Here is a 26,114-nt window from a genome sequence, read left to right as displayed (position 1 = left end):
AGATTCTCCAGCATCTGCAGTTCCTGCTATCTCGGTCTATTCTCCAATTGGTTTTGCCAGGTTCTTTTTTTACTGAGGTTGAGCTTGGGAGAGCTCCATGTATTTTTAATGCCTCTTTCCTCCATGTGCTGTTTCTGAGTTAGAGGAAGCTGGCCCAGTACATAATATCTAACCTTCATGCAGGAAGATTGTGTTCACACTGACCTTACACCTGCCCATTCTATCTTGACATCTTACTATGTTCTTCTTTGCTGGTTCTGATTTATTATCAAGATTCCCAGATGACAGTTAACAACACTCAAAATCTTTTCCTGTGAATCTAGGATAATTCATCCATTACTCAACCTAACCTGTCTCATCACTTTTCGCAATCCTTGTGTAATCCAGGAAGCCTCTCATTACTCATTCTCTTTCTCCAGCTTGTGTGCAGCCAGTGTTTTTAACACCATAACTCACATCTCCAATCTTCTTTCTTCGCCATTCAAGGTCCAATTTTCGCATTAAGGTCAAGCACACCAACTTCACTGTGCTTTATAATGGGAGCTATCGGATCAATTGCCTGTCATATGTCTCCCACAATTTTCATTTTTATTCAAGTCAGTGTAGAAAATTGGAAGAGACTGATAGTGGGGACTGACTTCATGTCACCCATTTTACACTATTACCCAAAGTTACACCTCTATATCTTTGAGCGATTCACCTTCGTAAGCAGTCTTCTGCAACAAGCTTTGATGTACCATTGCTCAATAGCTTTGGAAAGACTTTGGATTCAAACTCAATGTAACTCTGACAATGTATGATAATAAAATTCAGCATATACACAGGCAAGATTGTGTGATATTTTATTATTATAAAGATCACAAAACAAAGTATAGCTTAGAACAGCTGAATGTAGCTCAGAGCTAGGTTGAAGTTATTAAAATACTTAATGAAAAAGAATGGAAAGGGAGGCCAATTAGCCAACTGATCACCATTTCCATAGAAATCGGTAAAAGCCTCATCTTTGGGAGCATTGTTATGAATCATTTCAGGAGCTTTCGAACGTTTGAAGGACATTTGATGCAAGGTCTGGAATGACTTGCTGCTGACCATTGTCAAAATAGTTAGGTCGGAATTGAAAGGCTCGCAGTGACATTTGGTCAATAAGGGGCCTCCTGCATCAACTGGAATTTTCCAGCCTGTAGCATCCAAGCCCCCTGTGGTGCTTGAAACAAGGCCAGCGAAAGGAAGCAGCCCCCTCGGGTTTTAAAGGGGTGATGAGCTCTCCAGGAGCTTTCTAAATCTCATACCTTGCAGCCACCGTTTGATACAAATGAGGATCAGGAGTAGGCCCCTTGAGCTTCCTCAGGACTACAGAATTACTGCAGTGCAAATTCATCATGCCTGCGTGAGCTCTTCAAATAAGCATCATTATTCAGTATCAATCATCTGTTTTTATCTCTCCCATACCTTAGTGCAATAGCTTTATCCAAATAATCCTCTTGAATGTCTCAACCAAACCTGCCTCCACCCCATTTCCATATAGTGCATTCCACACCTCAAACACCTGCTGTGGGATAAGGATTTTCCTCACCTCGCCTTTGCTTCTTCTGCAGATCAGATTAAATCTATGTGTACCCTTTCACAGGCTTCTCCCTGTCTACTCTATACACCTGTTCTTAATTTTGAAAACCTCTAACAAAACTCTTCTCAGTATTCTTCTTTCCAAGGAGAACAGCCCCAACTTGTTTAGTCCACCTCCTCTGCCATTCAATAATATCATGCCTGACCTGATGACTCCATTCCCACTTCTGTCAACCTTCCACCCCCAACTTACAAAGAATCTATCTATCACTGTTGTTAAAGAGAGATTCAAAGACTCTTCTTTCACTGTCTTTTAAGATAGAGATTCCAAAGGCTCATGAAACTGTCAGAAAAAAAAAAATTCCCTTCATCTCTGTCTCAAAAGGATGTCCCCATATTTTGAAACAGTGACTCCAAGTTCTGGACTATCCCACATAAGAAGCATTCCGTCCACATCAAGATCCCTGTCAAGATCCCTGAGGATTTTCAATGCTTCAATCAAGTTGGCTCTTATTCTTCAGCGGATATGAGGAGTCAAAACTTTACCTCTGATTTTCTCTCCACGGCTACTGCCAGACCTGCTGAGTTTCTTCAGCATTCTCTACGTTTGTTTCAGATTTACCACCCTCGGGCGCCTGTCTGTGTGGAGTTTGCACATTCTCCCCATGTCTGCGTGAGTTTCTTCCGGGTGCTCCGGTTTCCTCCCACAGTCAAAAGATGTGCATGTTAGGTGGATTGGCATATGGAAATTTGTCCATAGTGTAGGGAGCTGGGTCTGGATGGGATGTTGTTTGGTGAGAGGGACTGAATGGCCTGCTTCCACACTTTTAGGGATTCTAATCAATCATTCCCACAGTGCAAAGATATGCAGGTTAGGTTGGATTGGCCATGCTAAATTGCCCGTAGTGTGCAGAACGTGGCACAACGTGGGGACACAAGACCTCTCCCATTGCCAAGTTCTCAACTCCAAAAAGCAAACCCAGGCCTAATACTATTGTGTATGTCTCCCAGCAAATGTTTGGTAAACCTTCAAAGGATAAGCTCAAGCTAGCATTCACATACTGTTGTGTATAATCTCATCGTAGAATCCCTACAGTGAGGATGCAGGCTTTCGGCCAATTGAGTCCACACCAACCCTCTGAAGAGGAGCCTTCCGCTCAGACCTGCTCCATCTCTATAACCCCATATTTCCCCTGGCTAACCCACCCAGACTACACATCAATTTATCATGGCCAATCCACCTAATCCTTCCCAGATAGGGACCCAAACAGACACAGGGAGAAGGTGCAAACTCCACATAAACAGTCACCCAAGGGTGGAATTGAACTCATGTCCTTGGCACTGTGAGGCAGCAGTGCTAACCACTCAGCCACCATGCTGTCCCAATCAGAGCAGCTCGTTCCCACTTTCCAGATATTTGATGAATTCAAATGCACGTGCAAGGATGGGATTTGAACCCAGTGCTCACAACATTGACCTGGACTATACTGTAGTGAGATTACCATTACATCACTACATCCCTAGCTAATGGTATAAAGCTCGGGCTGTGGGCTTTTATGGAGCAGTGGTAGGAGTTAGAGCAAGGAGACCTGGGTTCAAATCACCCCTGTTCTTGAGATATGGTCTATGAACAGGTGGATGACAAAATATTTATAAAGTTCTCAGTCTCCATCTTACTGAACTCTGTCCTTTTGCAACAGGACATACTACAGCAAGTGAGCTGCAGAGTTCTGTTGGACCCCAGACACACAAATGCCTATGATTTTACTTTTTAATTCATTCACAAGATGAGGGCATTGCTGGCCACTCCAGCATTTAATGTCCATCTCTAATTGCCCAGAGGGGCAGTGAAGAGTCAGCTATATTGCTGTGGGTCTGGAGTCACATGTAGGCCACACCAGGTGGCAGATTCCCTTCCTAAAAGGCATTAGTGAATCTGATGTGTTTTCTGAATAATGTATTTATTATAGTTATCACTAGACACCTAATTCCAGATTTCGCACCCCGCCCCCCCAACTTAAATTCTATCATCTGCCATGGCAGGATGTGAACGTGGGTTTCCAGAACATTACCTGGGTCTCTGGATTAACAGTCTACTGATAATATCACTGGGCTGTCACCTCCCAGTCTCCTGGCATCCATATGTAGACACCAGGATCTGTAATGTAAGTTCTTTGCATTCTTCAGGACTATGAGAATCACATCCCATCCTTATGTTGTAGGAGCTAACATAAGCATCACAACTTGATAGTGGGAGAACATCAGTATATCTTACTATCACATCACAACATAGTGACATATCAGACCTCAGAGCCATACAGCACAGAAGAGGTCCTTTGGCCCATCAAGCCTGTGCTGAACTATCCACACTCATCCCACTCAGATCACGGAGCTTTCGAAGGTGAACCCAACCTGACTGAAATCAGCAGAAATTTCAACCTGCCCACACACTGTTTGAAAGCCCATTAAAAAAAAAACTGCACCTTGTTCAATCAGGTGTGTTTTTAATGAAGATGTGGGTAATTAAATTTGATGAACAGCAGAAATTATTCTGAAAAAAATAATTGTATAATCACGGAGTGTGGTTAAATGATTAATTAGTCGTCTCTTGACACTAAATTTTTGAAACTTTTTTACTAAGCTTTCTCAGAATATTATACTTTCACAATGCGTACAGTTCAGTCCTTAATTTGCTCTGTGTAAACAGTTTTTAAATGATTTTAGATCACGTCTTCTCTGTTTCCTGCAAATAGCCCTACGAAAATCTATAAAATTGATTTTTTCATTTCTGCTCACTTCACAGGACATGGACCTCACTGGCCAGGTCAGCATCTGTTGCTGGTGCAAATTTGCACTGGAGATGCCTATAGTGAGCCACCTTCTTGAGCCACCATAGACCTTGGGCTGAAGGGACACCCGTGCTACTGTTAGCAAGGGAGTTTCATCACTTTTGAACAACGAAGGAGCAGCCTATAAAGTTCCAAGCGGGAGGGAGAACCTTGCTGTTTGCTGCTGACTGCAAAACCTGCACCAGGATCTATTTCTCATCATCTGAATATTGTCACTTTTAAGGACCCTTAATCATTCCTTTCTTGCATTTATCCAACTTTTTCTCCTCTCTCAATCCCTGATCAACAGCCTCATAGCGCAATTTAGCACCGAGGCCTGTGTTAGACACAGAACATAGAACATAGTCTTTACAGTAAGACAATAGGCCTTTTGGCCCACCATGTCTGTGCCAACCATGATGTCATCCTAAACTAATCTCATTTGCCTGCACATGGTCCATATCCCTCCATTCCCTGCCTGTTCATGTGTCTCGTAAACATTGTTATTGTTTCTGCTTCTACCACTTCTCATGGCAGCGTGTTCCAGACACCTACCACCCTCTGTGTTAACAAAAAACTTTCCTCGCACATTTCCTTTAAACATTTTCCCTCTCAACATAAACCTATGCCCCCCCCTTGTATTTGTCATTTCTACCCTGGGGGGAAAAAGATTTCAAGTATCCACCTTATCTATGCCTCTCATAATTGTATACACTTCCTTCAGATCACCCCTCAGCCTCTGAAATTCTCGTGACAGCAATCCACTCTCTCCTTATAGCTAATGCACTCCAATCCAGGCAACACCCTGGTAAACCTCTTTTGCACCCTCTCTACATCCTTTCTGTTGTGTGATAACCAGAACTGCACACAAAACGTGGCCTAACTAAAGTCTTACACAGATGCAATGTGACTTGCTATCTTTTACACTCATTGACCTGACCGATGAAGGCATGCATGCCTTTGTATATCAATGTTCCAAAAGGTTCAACATTTCCTGCAAAATTTACTGTTGTAATTCTTCCCCCATGCCTTGATATCCAGAATTGAAGATGATGCTCAAGGAGGGTTCAGGTGTAAGCGAAGGGGCGGGGGGAGTGGAATTTCTTTTGGTATTCTCCTGTCCATACATTGTAGCACCAATGTCCTGGCTCACAAAAGTCATAAATGCTCCTTCTGTAATTTCTGGAATACATGAGCTGGGATGTACCGTTAAGTGCTCATTTGGAATATTGTGAGATGTTTCGGACCACTGGATCCAAGGAAGGATGAGCTAGCCTTAGAGGGGTCCAGAGGGGGTTCATAAGAATGATCTCAGGAATGAATGGAGGTGTGGGTGAAGAGTCTGGGTCTGTACTCAATGGCGTTTAGAAGGATGAGGGGGATCTGTTTGAAACTTCCAGAATACTGAGAGGCCTGGATAGCGTGGACATGGAGAAGATGTTTCCACTAGGAGGAGAGAGGGCACAGCTTCAGAGTGAAGAGACGACCCTTTAAAACTGAAAATCTCTTCAGTCAGAGGTTGATGAATCTGTGTAACCCATTGCTGCAGAAGGTCTGTGGAGACCAAGTCATTGAGGGTCAGAGGTAGATAGGTTCTTGATTAACGAGGAGATCAAGGGGGAAGGGGGGAGAACGGATTTGAGAAACATATTAATAACGATTGAATAGTGGAGCAGGCACAATGGGGTAAATGGACTCATTCTGCTCCTATATCGTATGGTCTTAATGGTTTTAATGTGTCGGGCCGTTAGTCATGCAATTCCTCTCACCTTCCAACTTGGCCACAAAAATATAGAAAACAGTATTTGTATTGGTAATGCCCTGGATGAGTGATGCAGAATCCCAGGGTCATTCTCTAGGGGCACCAGTTCAAATCTCACCACACGAGCTGGTAGAATTTTAATTCAGTTCACAAAATAAACTGGAATTCAGAACTCATCTCACAAGTAGCAACTACGAAAAGATAATTAATTGTTGGGAGAAAGGAAAAAAAAACATTTGGTTCACTAACACCCTTTAAGGAAGGAAACCTGCCATTCTTATCTGATCTCTTCTACAGGGGACTGTTAGACTCCAGAAAACTCTTTGGCTCTTAACTGCGCTCTGAAATAACCTAAGAAGCCATCAGTTCAGGAGCAATTGGGGATAGGTGACAAACGTTAGCTAGGCCATTCAGCCCCTCAGCGTGCTTGAGCAGTCAATACGATCATTGGTGATTAAATGCATTCCTGACTTCATGCCCCGAAAGGAAAATTGTGCTGCTAATTGTTGGAAGTTCGAGGCAAATTGGGGCAAGAAGCAGGACTAGAACTTTTTCTCCTGATTGATTGAGATTTAAGCATTGCAAAGGAAGAACGACAGAAACAGAATGGGGAGGTATTGTCATTTGACTGGTAATCTAAAACCCCAGCTAATGTTCCGTGGACATGGGTTCAAATCTCATCACAGCAGCTGGGGAAATTTGAATTGACTTACACTGCTGCCTGTCAGTGCCAGGGACATGAGTTCAATTCCAGTATGGGGCAACTTTCTATGTGGAGTTTACACGTTCTCCCCATGTCTGGGTGAGTTTCCTCTAGGTGCTCCGCTCTCCTCCCACAGTCCAAATACGTGCAGATTAGATGGATTAGCCATGCTAAATTGCCAGTAGTATCCAGGGATGTGCAGGCTAGGTGGATTAACCATGGTAAGTGCAGGATTATAGGGATAAGGTAGGGGAGTGGGTGTGAGTGGGATGCTCTTCGGAGGGTCAGTGTGAATTGGGGAACTGAATGCCAGGCAATGACCATCTCCAAAAAAGGCAATCTAACCACCGCCGCTTGATAGTCAATGGTGTTACCATCACTGAATCCCTCTCTATCAACATCCTGGGGTTACCATTGACCTGAAACTAAACTGAACTAGCCATATAAATATAGTGGCTACAACAACAGGTCAGAGGCTAGGAATACCATGGCGAGTAATTCATCTCCTGACTCCTCAGTCTATTCCCCATCTACAAGGCAAAAAGTCAGGAGTATGATGGAATACACCCCATTTGCCTGGATGGGCGTAACTTCAACAACACTCAATAAGCATGATACAATCCAGGACAAAGCAGCCCGCTAGATTGGTATCACATCCATAAACATTCTCTGCCTATCACTGATACTCACCAGCAGCAGTATGTACTGTCTACAGTCAAAGTCAATACAGTGTGGAGCTGCAGGAAAACAGTAGGTCAGGCAGCATCAGACGAGCAGGAAAGTCGACGTTTCGGGTTTGCAAACTTCATCAGGCCTTGCTGAAGGGTGTAAACCCAAAACATCAACTTTCCTGCTCCTCTGATGCTGCCTGACCTACTGTGTTCCTGCAGCTCCACACTGTATTGACTCTGACTCCAGCACCTGCAGTTCTTGCTATCTCCGAGTGTACTGCTTACAAGATGCATTACATAAATTCACCAATGATCCTCAATCAGCACTTTCCAAATCCATGCCAACTTCCATATAGAAGGACAAGGACAGCAGACACATGGGAACAACACCATTTGTGAATTCCCCTCCAAGCCACTCACCATCCTGACATGGAAATATATTGCTGTTACTTCAGTGTCACTGGGTAAAAAATTCGGAATTCCCTTCCTCGGGACATTTGGGTCAACCTACAGCACATGGCCTGCAACAGTTTAAGAAGGCAGCTCACACCACCTTCTCAAGGGCAACTAGGGATGGACCATAAACGCTGGCCTAGCCAGTGGTGCCCATGTCCCATGAGTGAATAAAGCAAAAAAACATGCCTGGGGTCACATATAGGCCAGCCAGTGTAAGGATGTCAGATTTCCTTTCATAAACTTCATTAGTGAACCAGATGGGCTTTTACACCAACTGATTACAGTTTAATGGTTGCCATTACTGAGACTAGCTGTCAATTCTATGTTTATTAACAGAATATAAATTCCTACTGCTGCCACCTTGGGATTGGACTCCACATTGCCAGAACATTAACCTGGGCGTAAAACAATTACAAAACCAAAGTTGCTGGAAAAGCTCACCAGGTCTGGCAGCATCTGTGAAGGCAAAAACAGAGTTAACGTTTCGGGTCTGGTGGCCCTTCCTCAGAACTCAGTGGGATGCTCTTCGGAGGGTTAGTGTGGACTGGGGAGCTGAATGCCAGGCAATGACTATCTCCAAAAAAGAACATAAGAACTAGGAGCAGGAGTAGGCCATCTGGCCCCTCGAGCCTGCCCCGCCAATTAATAAGATCATGGCTGATCTTTTTGAGACTCAGCTCCACTTACCCGCCCACTCACCATAACCCTTAATTCCTTTACTGTTCAAAAATTTATCTAGCCTTGCCTTAAAATCATTCAGCGAGGTAGCTTCAACCACTTCACTGGGCAGGGAATTTCACAGATTCACAACCCTTTGGGTGAAGAAGTTCCTCCTGACCTCAGTCCTACATCTGCTTCCCTTTATTTTGAGGTTATGCCCTAAAGGCAATCTAATCACTGCCTCTTGACAGTCAGTGGTGTTACAATCACTGAATCCCTCACTCTCCACATCCTGGGGTTAGCTCAGAACTCAGTTCTAAGGACGGGTCACCAGACCCGAAACATTAACTCCGTTTTTTTCCTTCGCAGATGCTGCCAGACCTGTTGAGCTTTTCCAGCAACTTTGTTTTTGTTCCTGATTTACAGCATCCGCAGTTCTTTCGGAATGTATTATTTGTTTATTATTAATTACTGTTTTTATTCAATGATTTGTTTTCACTGTAAAGCTAACCTTTTATGAGCAACCCTACTAGAGAAGAGAACTTGTTGTTACTTATTCCCCTTGCAGTTCTATTTTTCTGAATAGGCTGTGCACAGCAGCGGCCCCTGGAACTTGGAAGTCAAAGAGTAGGCACAAAAATCAATGGGCTGTGAGCCTCGTTATGGTTGTATGGCCATGCACCTCAGACTGAGCTTTGCTTCATCCTTATTGGGAACAAGAGAGCGTTATGAAGTGCTCTAATTAACTTAGGCCAGAAGTCACATGACACTAGGTTATAGTCCAACAGGTTTATTTGAAATCACAAGTTTTTGGAGTGCTGCTCCTCTGTCAGGTGAAGTGGGAGCTGAAGAAGGAGCAGCGCTCCAAAAGCTTGCGATTTCAAATAAACCTGTTGGATTATAACTTGGTACCGTGTGACTTCTGACTTTGTCCACCCTAGTCCAACACCGGCACCTCCACATCACACCTAATTAAGTTTTAACTCCCTTTGTTTCCTTCTGAATGTATTTGCTGTGAATTTGCAAACTTTAGTCCAATGGTGGAGCCTCACTTGGAGGGAAAATCAAGGAGACATTCAAGAAGTTGGCACACAGAGATTGACCTGGTGTCGCTGATTGAAAGGGGATGGAGCATGATTTTCTGCAATCTGTTTGATCAATTTTACCCTAAGTAGACAGGAGTTGATGGAAAAAAAATAACACGATCGGGTTTAATTCTCGCTTTCAAATTTCTAATCTGTGTTCCTGTCTGTTGAAAAGGATTATCATTGAAAGGCTGATTCTGTAGAAAAAGGGGATTAGTTGGTACGTTCCAAAACAAATCTCAGCACTAATCTTTGGTAATGTGGAGACCAATTAGTGGCATTAAAATGCCCAATGATGGTAAAAATAAACAATAAATTCAAATGCTATGAATTACAGAAAGGGATGCTGCTTTTTTTCTTACCTTTAGGTAAATTTTATTGTAAATAATTAATTTTTAAGGACTATTACTACCTGATATACCACAAACTGTACAGAGAATTTTGCAGACCTGAATGAGGCTCATTCAGCTTGCCATGCCTGAGCTAGCTTTCAGAAAGAACTGTCCCATGCATCTTCTTGTTAACATTGTTTCTTCTCATTCTTCCCACTGAAATATGTCACACAGAACTTATTGTGCTCAATTTCAGCATCAGTGTCTCTACCACTTCTGCCTCCCCTGGGCTCTGTAAATGACCCCCTCGCTTGCTCCATTTTGAATTTTTGTGCTATCTGAATATTTTGTAGTTGTACCCTATATAGTCATGCCACAAACCTTAATATCACTCAAGGAGAGAACTGGACCTAATACTGATTCTGGAGAATACCACTCTGCAATTTTCTCCAGTTAAAAAAATTGCTCACTGCTACTTTTCTGATTATTTCTCATGGAATGTGTGTCTCACACTACACATTCCAATTTGTCTATCTCTTGTTGTCCATCCCTCATTGTCTGACTCTCATTCTCTATCCCACATTGTCCATCCTTATTCATCCATCCATCATTGTCCAGCCTTCATTGTCCATCTGTCTCTACACACCCCTATTTTTCCATCCCTTATTATCCATCACTTATTTCCTATTCATTGCTACACATTCCTCATTGTCTGTCCTTTACTACATCGCATTCATGGCCCATCTATTATTGTCCATCCTTCACTAAGCATCCGTCATTATCTATTTCTCACTGTCCATCCCCCACTGCACGTCTCTATATATCCATCACTCATTGGCTATCCATCACTTTACTTTCCCCATTATCTATTCCTCATTGTCTATCCCTCTCTACACATCCTTCATTATCCATCCCTCATTTCCCATCCCTCAATACCCAGCCCACATCCCTAATGGTCCATCTCTCATCACCTATTCCTCATTGAATTATAGTGATGAGCTGTCTTGTTGATAACCAGTGGGCTGTGCCCTCCAACAGATTTTGACCCAGGCAGAGAGGGAAAATATCCCACTTGTTTGCACCAAAGCTGGTTTCCTTGAAAAAAAGAAAGCTGAGAGGAGATTTGATAGACACATTCAAACGTCTGGAGGCTCCAAACAGAGTAAGTAGGGGGAGAAACCATTTCTGCTCATGAAAGGATCGAGACCAGGATGGCACAGACTTGGGGTAATTGATGACAGAAACAAAAGCAGCTTGAGAAGAATGTCCTCCTTCTGTGCTATAGCAATTGTGTAATTTTGTGAAGCCTTGTGTTACCCACAGTCGTTAACACCACGTTCAAGATATCTCCCAATACCTCAGAACTGATTGCTGACCCTTTCTCTCTTAACCCCTGGGATAATATCTGCTCAGTGACTACGAAAGCTCAACTGTCTTGAACTTACAATGTCCTAGAGCAGCAGTATTCCTTCCATGTGCATGTGTTGTACTGTTCTATGCAATGCTAATCCTGCTTTTGGAAGCATGTCTCTGGGAAATAATCATGAATGAAGCCTGAACTGATGTTGCACTATTTTTCTGCAACTGCACTGAATTTATACACATTTATTTATTTCCTCCTAATCCCTATCCTCCTGAAGGTTATATTCTTCATTGGGGTACAGTCTTCTGAGACCAATCAGCCTCCACTATCTATGCTAATTACTTGCTATGTATTCATTTTAATCAGAAAGTAGAACGCTGCACTTCGCATGCACAAGTAACTAGTAATGATCATATTACCTTTTGCATTCTGACCTAGGATCTAAACCACCATTTATTTCGGATAGTGGGATAAACTGCCTGATTAAAGTACAGTGCTGATAGGTAGAGAGTTCCATGATTTTAGCTCAGCAACAATGAAGGAAGTGTGATTCATTTTCCTATGGATCCTTGGAGAGAAACGTTAAGGCATTCATGAGCAGGATTTGTAATCTGGACTGTATGTGACTATTAACAACTCCACTCCTTTATTTGCCTTCAAGACTTCCTCTGCTGGTAAGTGTATTGGAACCTCAAGCAAACAAAGTCGACAACACAGTACTCAATGTATTGCAATCAAGATCGTTGGAAACCTGGAGCAACTGTGGTTTCATTACTAACTTTAGATTTCCTTCAGTGTAAGGTAGGTGGGATAGCTCAGTTTACATTGGGTATGAGATGGTTAACATTCCTTTATATCAGCCTGACTGAGCTGAGAATTGCTGGCTGATTGTTCAGTTTGCTGATGTGTTTTATCTAATGCTTGGCCGCTAATCTGCACTTGCGGGATGGTACAAACCTAATGAGGCCCCTCATGTCCTCAAAGTCCAATTTTCACAGCAAGCATCTTGACCTCCTTGGAGTGCGCTCTGCAGTTTGGAATAAAATAAATATTGTTAACTGAGAGGTTATCAATCACGGCAGTAACCTACTTGGCACACTGGAATCTAGCATGACAAGAGGTCTATAATTAGCTCTGTGTTGAATGACTCCACTTTGCATTCGACAGAGCAAGGCAGCTTGAATCAAATAAATGCTGGGCTGGAACTGACATTTTTCAATGGGATGAGGGTGAGTCGAAGAGAAAGAGCATGGTCCGCCCACTCTCACTCTCACCCATCATGTCACAACTCAGTGGATCAAACATCAGAGAGCCAATTAGTGATCAGCAAGGGGGTAGACGTGAGGGAGGATTCAGTGACTAACTAGAAGTTTTGATCGGGGAAATCATGTGGTTGAGGGGTTATGTGCGTGCAGGAAATTGTTCAGGACTAGAAATTTAAAGGCTCCTTGCTCTCTGCATCTCTCATTGTTGCTTACAGAAAGCTCAGAACAGTTAGGAAACAGATGCAACAATCATATACACATTGCCACCTTCACAAGCAAATGCACACTAATACAGACAGCTATTGCTCACTGCACTGCTTGTCATGTCTGCAGCAAAGCGCTCCTGTTTTTCCCATTCGATGTCCAACAAATGCAGTGGATAATGAAAAATTGCAATCATGTGTCTTTTGAACAAGCCCAATAGCTTGTTAATTTTGAATGGTTCATAAGCAAATTACTACATACGCTAGAAATCTGAGATGCCCACCATGGAAATAGACCGCTTGGTCCAACTCATCCATGCTGAGCAGATATCCTAAAATAGGTAAATGAAATGATGATTGTTTGAATTAAAGAGAAGTTAGCCTTCAGAACTGCACGGCTGCAGAATGTGGGATGTCCTGGATGCCAGTGTGATCCAGAGCAAAAATACCTGCATTAAGTGTGTAATGCTCAAGCAGTTTTATGTGCGATCCCATTGTTGCAGATGAATCCAGGAAAAGGACACTTACCTGGCTATTTTGTAGCAAGAGGGCATCACACACCTTAGGACGGGATTTTATGATTGGGTCACTGACTAGTGGGTGTGACAGTGAGTCAAACAGGTAAGTGCAGGAGTCAAGGAGCCTCAGCCTTTGCAATTGTCCCATTGGTTCAAAGTACTTTCAGCTTGTTTTGATGAGAGTGAGAGCCGCAGGGCAGATGAGCTAGCTGACTATGGCACTGCAGTGCAGGAAGCCATTCAGGCCAGAGGTGAGAACTGAATGTAGTGGCCGTAAAAGACAGAATTTTTTAGGAGATTGACATCACTTCTTGCGGCAAAGAGCAAGCCTACGAATGGCTAATGCCTGCGCAATGCTAGGATTTAGGAGATCGACACAGAAAAAGTTACAGTGGTTCAGGGAGGATTCTGACAGATCACGTTGATGCCAATAACATAGGCAGGACAAAGAATGAGGTTATACATAAACAGGTTGAAGAGCCAAATTAAGAATTAATACCTGAGAGGTAATGATCCCTGGATTGTTAACTGAGACATATGCAAATTGGCTTGGGGAAATAAGACTAGAGAAATGATTGAACAAAAACAGAAGTTGCTGGAAAAGCTCAGCAGGTCTGGCAGCATCTCTGGAGAAAAAAATCAGAGTTAATGTTTCGGGCCCAGTGACCCTTCGTCAGAACTGATGGTAGCTGGGAAAATGTCAGTTTGTATGGAGAAAATAAGGAGGGGGATGGGGTCAGGAGCAAACGATAAGATAGAGCTCGAAGAGAGAGAAGAGCAATGGGACAGACAAAGGAGTTGATAGGAGGGTGAATAGTTGTTCATGGGAACTGTTAGTGACTAACAATAGGTAGTGTGAAATGGCACGCAATGTGATAACAAGGCCTGGTATGTGGGGTAGGGGGCTAGGACATGGGAGAGTTTAGGCCCTAAAATTATTGAACTGCAGTTCAAAAACTGATATGATTAAGAGATAGTAGGAACTGCAGATGCTGGAGAATCCGAGACAACAAGGTGCAGGGCTGGATGAACACAACAGGCCAAGCAGCATCATAGGAGCAGAAAGGCTGACGTTTCGGGCCTAGACCCTTCATCAGAAATGGGGGAGGGGAAGCTCTACTGTGCTGGACATTGGCATTGTACTAGGACAAGTGGGATCTCTAACATTTGTAACTCTACCTAAACCGTGCTGGAGTTGGTGTTCTCGTGAGCTACATTGTATTCTGTAGCCAGTCAGAGATCAGGCAATGCTAGACTAGATATCGTACAATTGGATTGAATTAGTTAATGGCTTCAAAGTGAAGGCATTCTGAGGGAGCAGTGATCTTATTATGATTAAAGTTAACTTTCATTTGGGGGAGAGGAGAGTGGGCCTAAGACTAGGACTTTAACTTAGAATGCGCAATTGTGATAGCATGCCACAGACACGAAAGTGAATTGACAAATTTGGTCATGGCATAATTCAGTAAAGATGAAACGGCAGACATTAAAGAGAAATTTAAAAAATTAAATCGTGAGATATGGGCATGTTGGGTTAGTACTTGTTCCTTATTCCTAAACACACTTCAGAAAGTGGTAGTGAGCTGCCTTCTTGAACCTGTACAGTCACGTGCTGTAGGGACACTCACGGTGATGTTAAAAAGAAAGTTCCAGGATTTTGACCCAGCAACAGTGAAGGTACGGCAATGTAGTTCCGAATCAGAATGGTGTGTGGCCTGGAGAGGAACTTGAACATTGCATTGCTCCCAGGCATCTGTTGCCCTTGCCCTTCTCGCAGTAGAGATCATAGGTTTGGAAGATACTATGTTAAGAGCCTTGATAAGTTGATATTTCAGAATACACAGAGTAAAATCCATTTCAATAAGGAATAAAAAGTTCTAATGGAAGGACCTACCATCTATGGTTCACTAAAAACAGTAACAATCCAAAATAAAAATTACAAATTATAAAATAATGAAGGGCAGGTATTGGACAGCACATATAAAAAAGCAAAGAATGTCTAAAGAATCAACACAGAGGGAAAAATTAGAGTAAGAGAAAAAGTTAAGTAGAAATATGAAAACAAATATTAGGGGTTTCTATCGATATTTAAAAAGAGTTAATCAAGTTTGTTTTGGCCCGATAGAAAATTAAGGAATTGTTCCTTGTTTGCACAGGGCACTTTGCTTCCTAACTAATAATGGGAAATGAGGAGTTTGTAGGTGAATTGAACAGGTACTTTGCATTATTATTGATTAGAGAGGACAGATACAAGTAACATCCCAGAAATTGCTATAAAACAGGAAATGGAAGGGAGGTGAGAATACAAGACAATTACTATCACCATAACATGGAATTTCACTCGTTGTTTAGTTATTATAAAATAAACAAGTAGATTGATGAACAGCAGTTAAAAAAAGTGAATTTCTGGCATGCACAGATAACCAGCAGGGTTTCTCCATCTATTTTTAGGGATCCAGGGGTAACCAATCAAGTCACTGATGACTTTGGCATCTTGTTCACAATGGGCATCTTTATCATTCCCGTGGCAGCACATCCCCACTCCCAGGGGCTGGCAGCTCAGGAACCTCCACAGTGTCACCAGGTATGGGTGGTCATAACTGAGGCTGTGACCTGTTGTGTTCTGTATTAATTCTGTTGTATTCTCTCACAGGATGTGTGTCTCACTGGCTGTTCCAGCATTTATTGCCTGGTCCTAACTGCCCAGTTAAGCGTCAACCACATTGCTCTGGAGTCACACCTAGGTCAGGCCTGGCTAAGGGTGGCAGATTTCCTTCCTTAAAGGACAATAGTTACATGGCCATTATTTGACCAGCTCTCTATTCCAAATTTTATTGAATTGAAATTTCACTGTCTGTCATGTTGGGATTCAAACCCAAGTTCCAAAAACATTAGGCTGGAGCTCTGGAGTGCTAGTCCAGCAATATTACCACTGTACCATTACCTTCCCTGGGAACCATTCCTACTTGAATGATGAAATGTAAACTGCTCCCTGGGTACCCACTGGTGTCACAGTGGGAGGAGTTTGGCTGCCTTCTCTGCCCACAGCTTGTCAAAAATAATTACTCTTCCCAGGGTTGTTGTTATAAGTGTCACGGACCAGACCAGATCCCTTCAAACTTTTTTAAGGAGGTAGCCTAGGCCCTAACTTCTTATTTTAAAAACAAATGTAAAGTGCTGTGTTCCAGATGGTTCTGGATTCTTCTGCTCTGTTGAGACTCCAACAGCAACTGTTTAAAGCTAACCCTAAAAACAAAAAAAAACTAGAACTGGCCACACCCAACCAGGATGCTTCTATTGTTTCAACTTTAAAAAAAACACGGCCGCACAAGCTGTTTATTTTACTGGCTTTCCAAGTAGACAGCTCAGTACTTCTTAAAACCTCCCTTTGAAATAAAAAAAGGACAAAATAATCTCTTAAAGCCACAGCATTATCACATGAGGCAGCATCCATTTAGCTGGCAGTCGGCCTACATGACAAGGGAGAGATCGAGGGGAGGGGGGGTGTGGGAGAGGGCGTTGTGCACTGCAGTCAAATCTCCATTGGCAAACTGGCAGCAACATAGCAAAATGACCCTTCATAGGACCTTGATGCATTTAAATTAGCTTCCCACATCCTTGTGACCCTCTCTAATCTCGTTCCCACCTTCAGTAAAATTTGCCTGCTATGGGATCTGTCAGAGCTCCATGTGAGTTCTGACTCAGACGCAGCCCAAACTTGCTTCCATCTCATGTAAACCAGTGAGAGTCTATCCACAGAATCTTAGATCAGTTCTGGCACAGAAGGAAGCCATTCTGTCCACTTCAATGCTGGCCCTCTGGAAGCCCAACTCAGCTAATCCCTGTCTACCTCCTACACACCAGAATTTTATTTTGTTTACTTTCTTCTTCGGAATAAGTTCCCTTCTGAAAGCCACATATTTACTGCACCACTACTCCATAACTTAGCCTCTCACTGCTTAAAAATGTAACTCTTTTCGTTGTTTTGTCAATCATCTTAGTTCCCTTTGATTCCCTACCTTGATGCCAGTGGGTTAATTTTGTCTCTATCTATTCTTTTTGGTGCCCCCCCCCCGCAACCAACCAATGACTTAGAGACCCCTGTCAAATCTTGTCTCATTCTTCTCTTCCCAAAGGAGTATAATCCCTGCTTCTGCAATCCACCTTCATTACCGAAGTCCCTCATCCCTATTTAAGGAAGATATATGGAAGTTATAAGACTGCAAAAGCCCAGATGATTTTCCTCCTTCTAATATTATGTGACTGGTATTGAGAGAAATGATACACTATCTGTCATTTTTCAATTCTTTTATTCCCAGATGTCTTGTTTCCTTTCAAAGCAGAGAGCGGTTCAACATTTTGAGAACTGCCTCCGTCTCATCAAGGACATGTATTAAATTAAACATGCTCCCAACATAACAAAACATGCTATGAATGCCCACATGGGTCCCAGCTGTGCCTGTATCATTGTGGGGGATATGGGACTATCCTTCTTCTAGTTGTACCCAAACCCCCACTCATAATTCTTTATCCAATACATCAATGATATCATCAGTGCTGTGTCCTGCTCTCGTTCAGAATTGAATAGTTAATAAAATTTATTCTCTCATCTTTATCTTTCCGATCTTTGAATCCGCCCTTCCCTGCCTTGACTACATTTCTTCTTATAATATATCTGAGCTTAGACTGTCGACTAATATCCATTACAAGCCCCGAAGCTCCCACAGTTACCTTGGCTACACCCTCTCCTCACTCTGCTTCCTGCAAGCATTCCATTCCATTCTTCCAGTTGCTCCACCTCCATCACATTTGCCACTGAGGCGTCACTGACAAGGCCTTATCTTCCCTCAGTTGAGGATTCGCCACCACTTCCACCCAATTATGGTGGATAGGGTCTTCGGCTGTGTTTGACACATCTCCCGCACTTCTGTCCTTGCCCCTTCTCCCCCTTCCCAGGTAGATTTCTGAAATAATTCAATGGAGGCCCGGTATCCCATCACCACGCCACCCTTTATTTACACGTGCACGATACATGGACTCTGACCAGCTAGCTCAGAGCCAGTTCCTGGAGTGAGGAGAAATCCTTGAGACTCTTGCTTATATCTGTCAGCCAGGGCTCCCTGATTGGCCCCAGATTAACAGCCCCAATCAGGGAACTCGTACTCAATGATATCCACCTGATCAACCTCATTCCAATCAAATAAAAACCGAAAGAACAGCAGATACTCTAAATCAGAAACAAAAACAGAAGTTGCTGGAAAAGCTCAGCAGGTCTGGCAGCAACTGTGAAGAGAAATCAGAGTTAATATTTTGGGTCCGGTGACCCTTCCAGAAGTTCTGAGGAAGGGTCACCGGACCTGACATATTAACTCTGATTTATCTTCACAGATGCTGCAAGATATGTCGAGCTTTTCCAGCAACTTTTGTGTTTGTTTCTCATTCCAATCGCTACAGTTTCCCTTTGTCTTCACTTTCCACCTCACAAGCGGTGCATTCTGCCATTTTTGCCACTTCCAGCAAGATACCAGTAACAAAAAACATCTCCTCCTCCCCTCCACCGTCAGCGTTCCACAAGGACCTTTCTCTCTGTGATACTTTGATCCATTCCTCTATCACCCCTAACACTTCCTCACCCCTCCCATGGTACTATCCCATGCTATCGCAGAAGTTGTTTCTCTTGCTCAATCACTTCCTCCCTCATCATTGTCAAAGGCCTCAAACATACTTCCAGGTGAAGCAATGTTTTACTTGTACTTCTATCAGACTAGTCTACTGCATTTGCTACTCACAATGTGCTCTCCCTTGCATTGGAGAAACCGAATGCAGATTGAGTGCTCACTTTAAAGAACACCTCTGCTCTATCTTCAGGAATGACCCTGACTACCCAGTTGCTTGCATTTTCAATAAACCACTTTGCTCTCATGCTAACATTTCTATCCTGAGCTTTCTGCAATGTTCCAACGAAGCAAGCCTGAAGAACAACACCTCATTTGCCATGGAGGTCCTTTACAATCTCTAGGATTTAATATTGAGCTCTATAATGTCAGAGTATGACTTCTGTACTCCCTTTTACTTATAGTTCTTTTGTGTCTTGTTGGCTTTGCTTTCACAGATCAGACCCATTTTCTCCTTTTCACAGTTAACATTTACACCTATTTTACATTCCTTTTACTCCTTTACCATCCTTATCACTGCCCTTTTTTTTTGCTCTGGGCACACATACAATCTGTTCCACTTGCTCCTCCTTCCTCTCTGTCAGCAGTATAAAAGCAATGCTTTCCAGCTCCTTTCAGTTTTAATAAGTGTCATACTAAACTTCAAACATTAACTCTGTTTCTTTCTTCATAGATGCTCCCGGACTTGTTGAGTTTCTCCAGCACTTTCTGCTTTTGTGGATGGGTTTCCAAATTTCCAGATTACCATCCATGATATTGGGTGAGTACGCTGTCCACATGACCGACAAGAGATTCCCCTAGCACATGCTCTACTCCCAGATCCAACATAGCAGATGAGTCCCAGGTGGACCAGAGGAAGTGCCTCAGTGATGTCCTCAAGGCCTCACTGGCAAAGTGAGCCATTCTCACCAACACCTGGGAATCATTGGCCGAAGACTGTCAAAATTAGGGGGAGGTGATGGCCTAGTGGTATTATCATTGGACTGTTAATCCAGACAACCAGATAGAATTCTGGGGACCCGGGTTCAAATCCTGTCATGGCTAATGGTGGAATTGGAATTCCATAAAAATCTGGAATTAAGAATCTGATGATGACCATGAATTCATTGTCAATTGTTGGGGAAAAACCCATCTGGTTCACTAATGTCCTTTAGGGAAGGAAACTGCCATCCTTACCTGGTGTGGCCTACATGTGACTCCAGACCCACAGCAATGTGGTTGACTCTTAACTGCCCTCTGGGCTATTAGGAAAGGGCAATAAATGCTGCCTGGCCAGTGACACCCTCATCAACTGGCCACCATTTCTTACATAGAGAGGCAGCACGGCACAAAAACTCAACATATCTTGTCGTTCCTCGAAGGTAGAGTCGCAGGTAGACAGGATAGTGAAGGAGTTTGGTATGCTTGCCTTAATTGGTCAGTGCATTGAGTATGGGAGTTGGGAGGTCATGTTATGGCTGTACAGGACATTGATTAGGCCACTTTTGGAATACTGCGTTCAGTTCTGGTCCCCCTGTTATCGGAAGGATATTGTAAAACTTGAAAGGGTTCAGAAAAGATTTGCAAGGATGTTGCCAGGGTTGGAGGGTTTGAGATATAGGGAGAGGCTGAATGGGCTGACACTATTTTCCCTGGGGCATCGGAGGATGAGGGGTGACCGAATGGAAGTTTATAAAATCATGAAGGGCATGGATAGGGTGAATAGACTTGGCCTTTTCCCCAGGGTATGGGAGTCCAAAACTAGAGAGCATAGGTTTAAGATGAGAGGAGGAAGATTTAAAAGGGACTTGAAGGGCAACTTTTTCACACAGAGGGTGGTGCATGTATGGAATGTGTTATCAGAAGAAGTGGTGGAGGCTGGTACAATTACAACTTTTAAAAGGCATCTGGATGAGTATATGAATAGGAAGGGCTTAGAGGGATATGGGCCAAATGCTGGCAAATGGAACTAGATTAATTTAGGATATCTGGTCAGCATGGACAAGTTGGACCGAAGGGTCTGTTTCTGTGCTGTACACTTATGACTCTATGTTTCAAAATAGTTTACAGCCAACAAGGTACTTTTGAAGTGTATCCCCAGTTGTGTTGTAGAAAATGCAGCAGCCAAATTACTCATAGGAATTTCCAGCAAACTACAGTGAGATTGTGAAAGGCGCATGAGAAATGCAAGTCTTTTTTTTTTCCATTTTTTCCCATTCTTTATCAAATATACCTGATTCATGTCAGAACTTTTCCATTGCTCCCTCGTTCCAGTACTGGCTCAAATGACAAAATCTGTTTTAGCTCTGTCCTTGCGGCAGCTAAGAATAATATTCTGAGCCAATATACACAGGTGCAATCCCTTTTTGAGAGCTCATGCCGGATTCAAATTAAAGGTGCGTGCTGCCGGAGAATCAATTTAATAGGCTGATTCTAGGGATGGTGGGTCTGATGTATGTGGAGAGATTGACTAGGTTGGGATTGTTTTCGCTAGAGTTCAGATGAACGAAGGGGAATCTCATAGAGATTTATAAAATTCTAACAGGACTGGACAGGGTAGATACAGGAGGATGTTCCCGATGGTGGGTGTTCCCAGAACCAGGTGTCACAGTATGAGGATTCGCGGTAGACCATTTAGGGCAGAGATGAGGAACATTTCTTCACCCAAAGAGTGGTGAGCCTGTGGAATTCATTAACCCAGGAAGTAGTTGATGCAAAAACATTGAATGAATTCAAAAGGTGATTAAGTACAGCACTTGGGGTGAATGGGATCATAAGTCAAGGGGAGGAAGCAGGATTAGGCTATTGAGTTGGATGATCAGCCATGATCGTGATGAATGGCGGAGCAGGCTCGAAGGGCTGAATGGCCTCCTCCTGCTCCTATCTTCTAAGTCTCTATGTTTCTAAACATAAATTAATAATCCCAGGACTAAGAAGGAAATAATGCAATTTTGAAAAGTGGTCATTATTCAGTTGGGAAATTTTGTAAGTGTGTTGCTTGACTTTGCCTGCACAGCAAAGACATTGCTCAACATGAAATGATTGTTTAACTATCAACAGTGCATGCCCACACAGCAAGACCTGGATATTGTTGAGAGTTCAAGGCAGAAGGAAATTGGGAATACGCAAGAAGCTATATTTGGAGGAATCACAGATCTCAGCGTTGACAGACCCTTATGGATTTTTTTTTAACTCGCTGGTTAGTTTAGTATTTATTGCACCTTGATCTGAGCAGTTTGCTAGGGCCATTTCAAAAGGTAACCAAGAACTGAAGCATTTGAGCACGACTCATGGGACGGTACGGTGGCTCAGTGGTTAGCACTACTGCCTCATGGCACCAGGTCCTATGTTCGATTCCACTCCCGGGTGACTGTGTGCATGACGTTTATATATTCGCCCCTTGTGCGTGTCTGTGTTTATCCTTTCTGATTTCCTCCCACAGCCCAAAGATGGGCAGATCAGCTCGATTGGCCAAGCTTAAGTGCCCATTGTGTCCAGGGATGTGCCGGCGAGGTGGATTAATCATGGGAAATGTGGGGTTACAGGGATGGGGTGGGTCTGGGTTGGGTGTTCTGTAGACTTGATAGGCTGAATAGTCTGCTTCCACACTGTGGGGATTCCATTCTATGAACTTGAAATTAGAGGGATTTCAGACAGAATAAAAGCAGAGTTAGTGCTTCAAGCCGACATGGCTCTTCTCCACAACAATGTTAATTCACCCACAGAGGCTGCCAGACCTGCTGAGTTTCTTCAGCATTCTCTGTGTCTCTTTCAGATTTCCAGCACGTGCAGCATTATACTTCTTTCCCCAGACCATTACCCTGGGTTTGCTGGATTACTTGCCCGGTGACATTACTACAATGTCACTGCCTCTCCTTGTTATCAGGGGTGGAGATGCTGAAATAGAGGGAGGCGAAACCACGGAGGGAGCTGAACACAAGAGCGTAAATGTTAGAATTGAAACTAATCCCTCTGCTTTGACCCAAACTGAGTTAAAAATTTCAATAATCACCAACAGATTCATTAGGACGCAATGGCCTTGTGTTATTATCACTGGACTGTTAATCCAGAGACCCAGGTAATCTTCCCAAGGCCCGAGTTTAAATCTCGCCTCAGCAAATGGTGGAATTTGAATTTGTTAAGTATCCGGAATTAAGAGTTTAATGACAATGATGAATCTATCGTCAATCGTCAGAAAAACCCATCTGGTTCACTCATGTCCTTTAAGGAAGGAAACTGCCATCTTTACCTGGTCTGGCCTACATGTGACTCCAGGCCCACAGCAATGTGGTTGACTCTGAACTGTCCTCTGGACAATTAGGGATAGGCAATAAATGCTGCCTAGCCAGCGACACCCTCATCCCGTGAATGAATAAAAACTATTTCCGCTATTGTGTGAACAACTTAAACCATACATGTAGGTCCAATCCTAGCCCATTTTGAACATTACACTAAACTACCAATCTCCAAACTCATGCATCTTTATAATTTTTACATCGCAGCCTTGCAGGTATCTATGGTAACCAGTTTAGACAGAAGCCAAGCGGTTTAAGTCATAAACAGTAAAGCCACAGGACATGCTGCAATAGTCAAGACAGGCAAGCTGAGAATTACAGGTTATTTTGAGACAATCAAGATGAGGGTACACAAAGAAACAAAGTGATTTATTGCTTCTCGACAAAGCGGGTAAAAATAGAACTTCATTTTGCTCATGACTGAGCCAGTATTATATTTTTCTCACTTCTCTTGTCCTGTCTAGACAACAGTTGCTCCTGTCCTGATCAAACGAGAGACCTGCTCAAGACAAACTGGTTGCTTGTTTGGTGATAGTTTGATTGGCACTGAGTATTATTCCTGGCTGCCCTGCTTTCATCCCCTTCCTCCAACACTTTATACACTGGGTCTGCAAAGATCACTTAAAGTCCTCCTACACAGTGCTTTGAGTGGGACTGATAAGTCACGGAAACCTTTTGAATGCCCAATGGTTCAGCGACATAAATCTGTTCACAATCTGTCTTGTCCAAGTTCCTTTCACTTATCACCCCTGCGCTTCTGATACTTGGCACCCAGTCTGTGGACATATCAAATTTAAAATTCTCATCCCTGTTTTCAAGTCCTTCCCTGGCCTTATCCCTCACTGGCTCTTAAGTTCATCCAGCCCGGAAACATTCAGAGGTATCTGCGCTCCCCCAATTCCTATCTCTTGAGCACCCTGATTTTCAATGCTTCAGCATTTGTGGTCATGGGAACATGCTCTGAGGCCTAGGTCTTAAGCTAGGAAAGTCCCTCCATTAATCTCTCTGCCTCTTTCTTGCATCAATACAGTCCTTAGAACCTACTTCAGCTCTCTGATGTGCTGTATTCTCATTTATTGATATTCTACACATTTTATTGCTTCAAGTTTTGGCCTCCTTATCTGTGGAATCCCCCTCACCCTTCCACTCTGGGACTCCATGAGCAAACATTCTGGAAATAGTAGGGACTGCAGATGCTGGAGAATCCGAGACAACAAGGTGCAGAGCTGGAATAACACAGCAGGCCAAGCAACATCATAGGAGCAGAAAGGCTGACGTTTCGGGCCTAGACCCTTCATCAGAACATTCCGGAGTTTGTTTTTCAGGTTCCCTGCATGGTGTGTTGCCCTACTGATGGCTGGATTAATACGAATGGCAGGATGAGGCTTTTAATAGTGCATTAATTACGTGCCTTAATTGGTAGGAAGGTATGTAATTCCTTCACAGCCTTCCCATCCCAAATACAGAAGACGTTCCCATCTGCTACCCTACTGCTCAGTGAAATGGTCCCACTTCCAAACTCGCCAGAGGGCAGGGGATTGGTGTTTGGGGAGCAACGGGAAACAAGATGTTTCAACTCACATCTGAGCATTTTGGTGGAATTATCCTCAGATTTTCAACCCTGTTTCACCTTAAGACTGATGCGATTTCAACTTCACATGTGCAATTTTCTAAGATTTGAGTTCCAATTTCTTGCAGTTCCAGTGTGGCCACAAACAATGTGTTGGGATGTTGGAAGTCTGGTATGAAAACACGCAATGAGGAAAAGATCCAGGTGGCATGGTGACTCAGTGTGGTTAGCACTGCTGCCTCACAGCACCAGTGACATGAGTTCGATTCCACCCTTGACTGAATGTGAAAGAATCATAGAATCCATACAGTGTGGAAACAGGCCCTTCAACCCACCAAGTCCACACCGCCCCTCAGAACATTCCCACCCAGATCCATCCCTCATAACCCACCTAATCTACACATCCCTGTACACAATGGGCAATTTAGCATGGCCAATCCACCTAACCTGCACATCTTAAGACTGTGGGAGGAAACCGGAGCAATCGGATGAAACCCACACAGACACAGGGAGAACTTGCAAACTCCAAACAGTTGCCCAAGGGTGGAATTGAACCCGGGTCCCTGGCGCTGTGAGGCAGCAGTGCTAACCGCTGAGCCACCGTGCCACCGAAAGGTTTATACATAATCCCCGAGTCCATGTGTGTTTCCTCTGTACGCTCCAACTTCCTCTCACAGTCCCAAGATGCGCAGGTTAGGTGGATTGGCCGTGCTAAGTTGCCCATAGTGCCTCAGGATGTGCAGGGTAGGTGGATTAGGCATGGGAAATATAGGGTTACAGGGATAGGAGAGGGGCGTATGTATGGGAAGGGTGTTCTTTGGAGGGTCAGTGTGGACCTGATGGGCTGAATGGCTTGCTTCCACATTTGTAGGGATTCTATGATCAGGTCATATGTCAAACTGAGACACTTCTCTATGGATACTGCCTGACCTGGTGGGCATTTTTCAGCTTTTGCAGTTGTATATGAAGGCACTAGGCTCACCTACAAAAGGAAGCAGAAAAGAGTCTTTGAACACTTGTAAGGCAGACGTATATAGATTCTTAGTAAGCAAGGGGGTGAAAGGTTATTGGAGCAGGCAGGGTTGTGGATTTGAGGCTACAGTCAGATTAGGCAAAGTCTTATTGAATGGCAGATCATACTGAAGGGGTTGAGTAATTTATACCTGCTCCTAATTTAAATGTTTAC

This window comes from Rhincodon typus, chromosome 6, assembly GCF_021869965.1.
Source record: "Rhincodon typus isolate 14 chromosome 6, sRhiTyp1.1, whole genome shotgun sequence".
Classification (NCBI taxonomy): domain Eukaryota; kingdom Metazoa; phylum Chordata; class Chondrichthyes; order Orectolobiformes; family Rhincodontidae; genus Rhincodon; species Rhincodon typus.
This window is presented reverse-complemented; position numbering follows the sequence as displayed.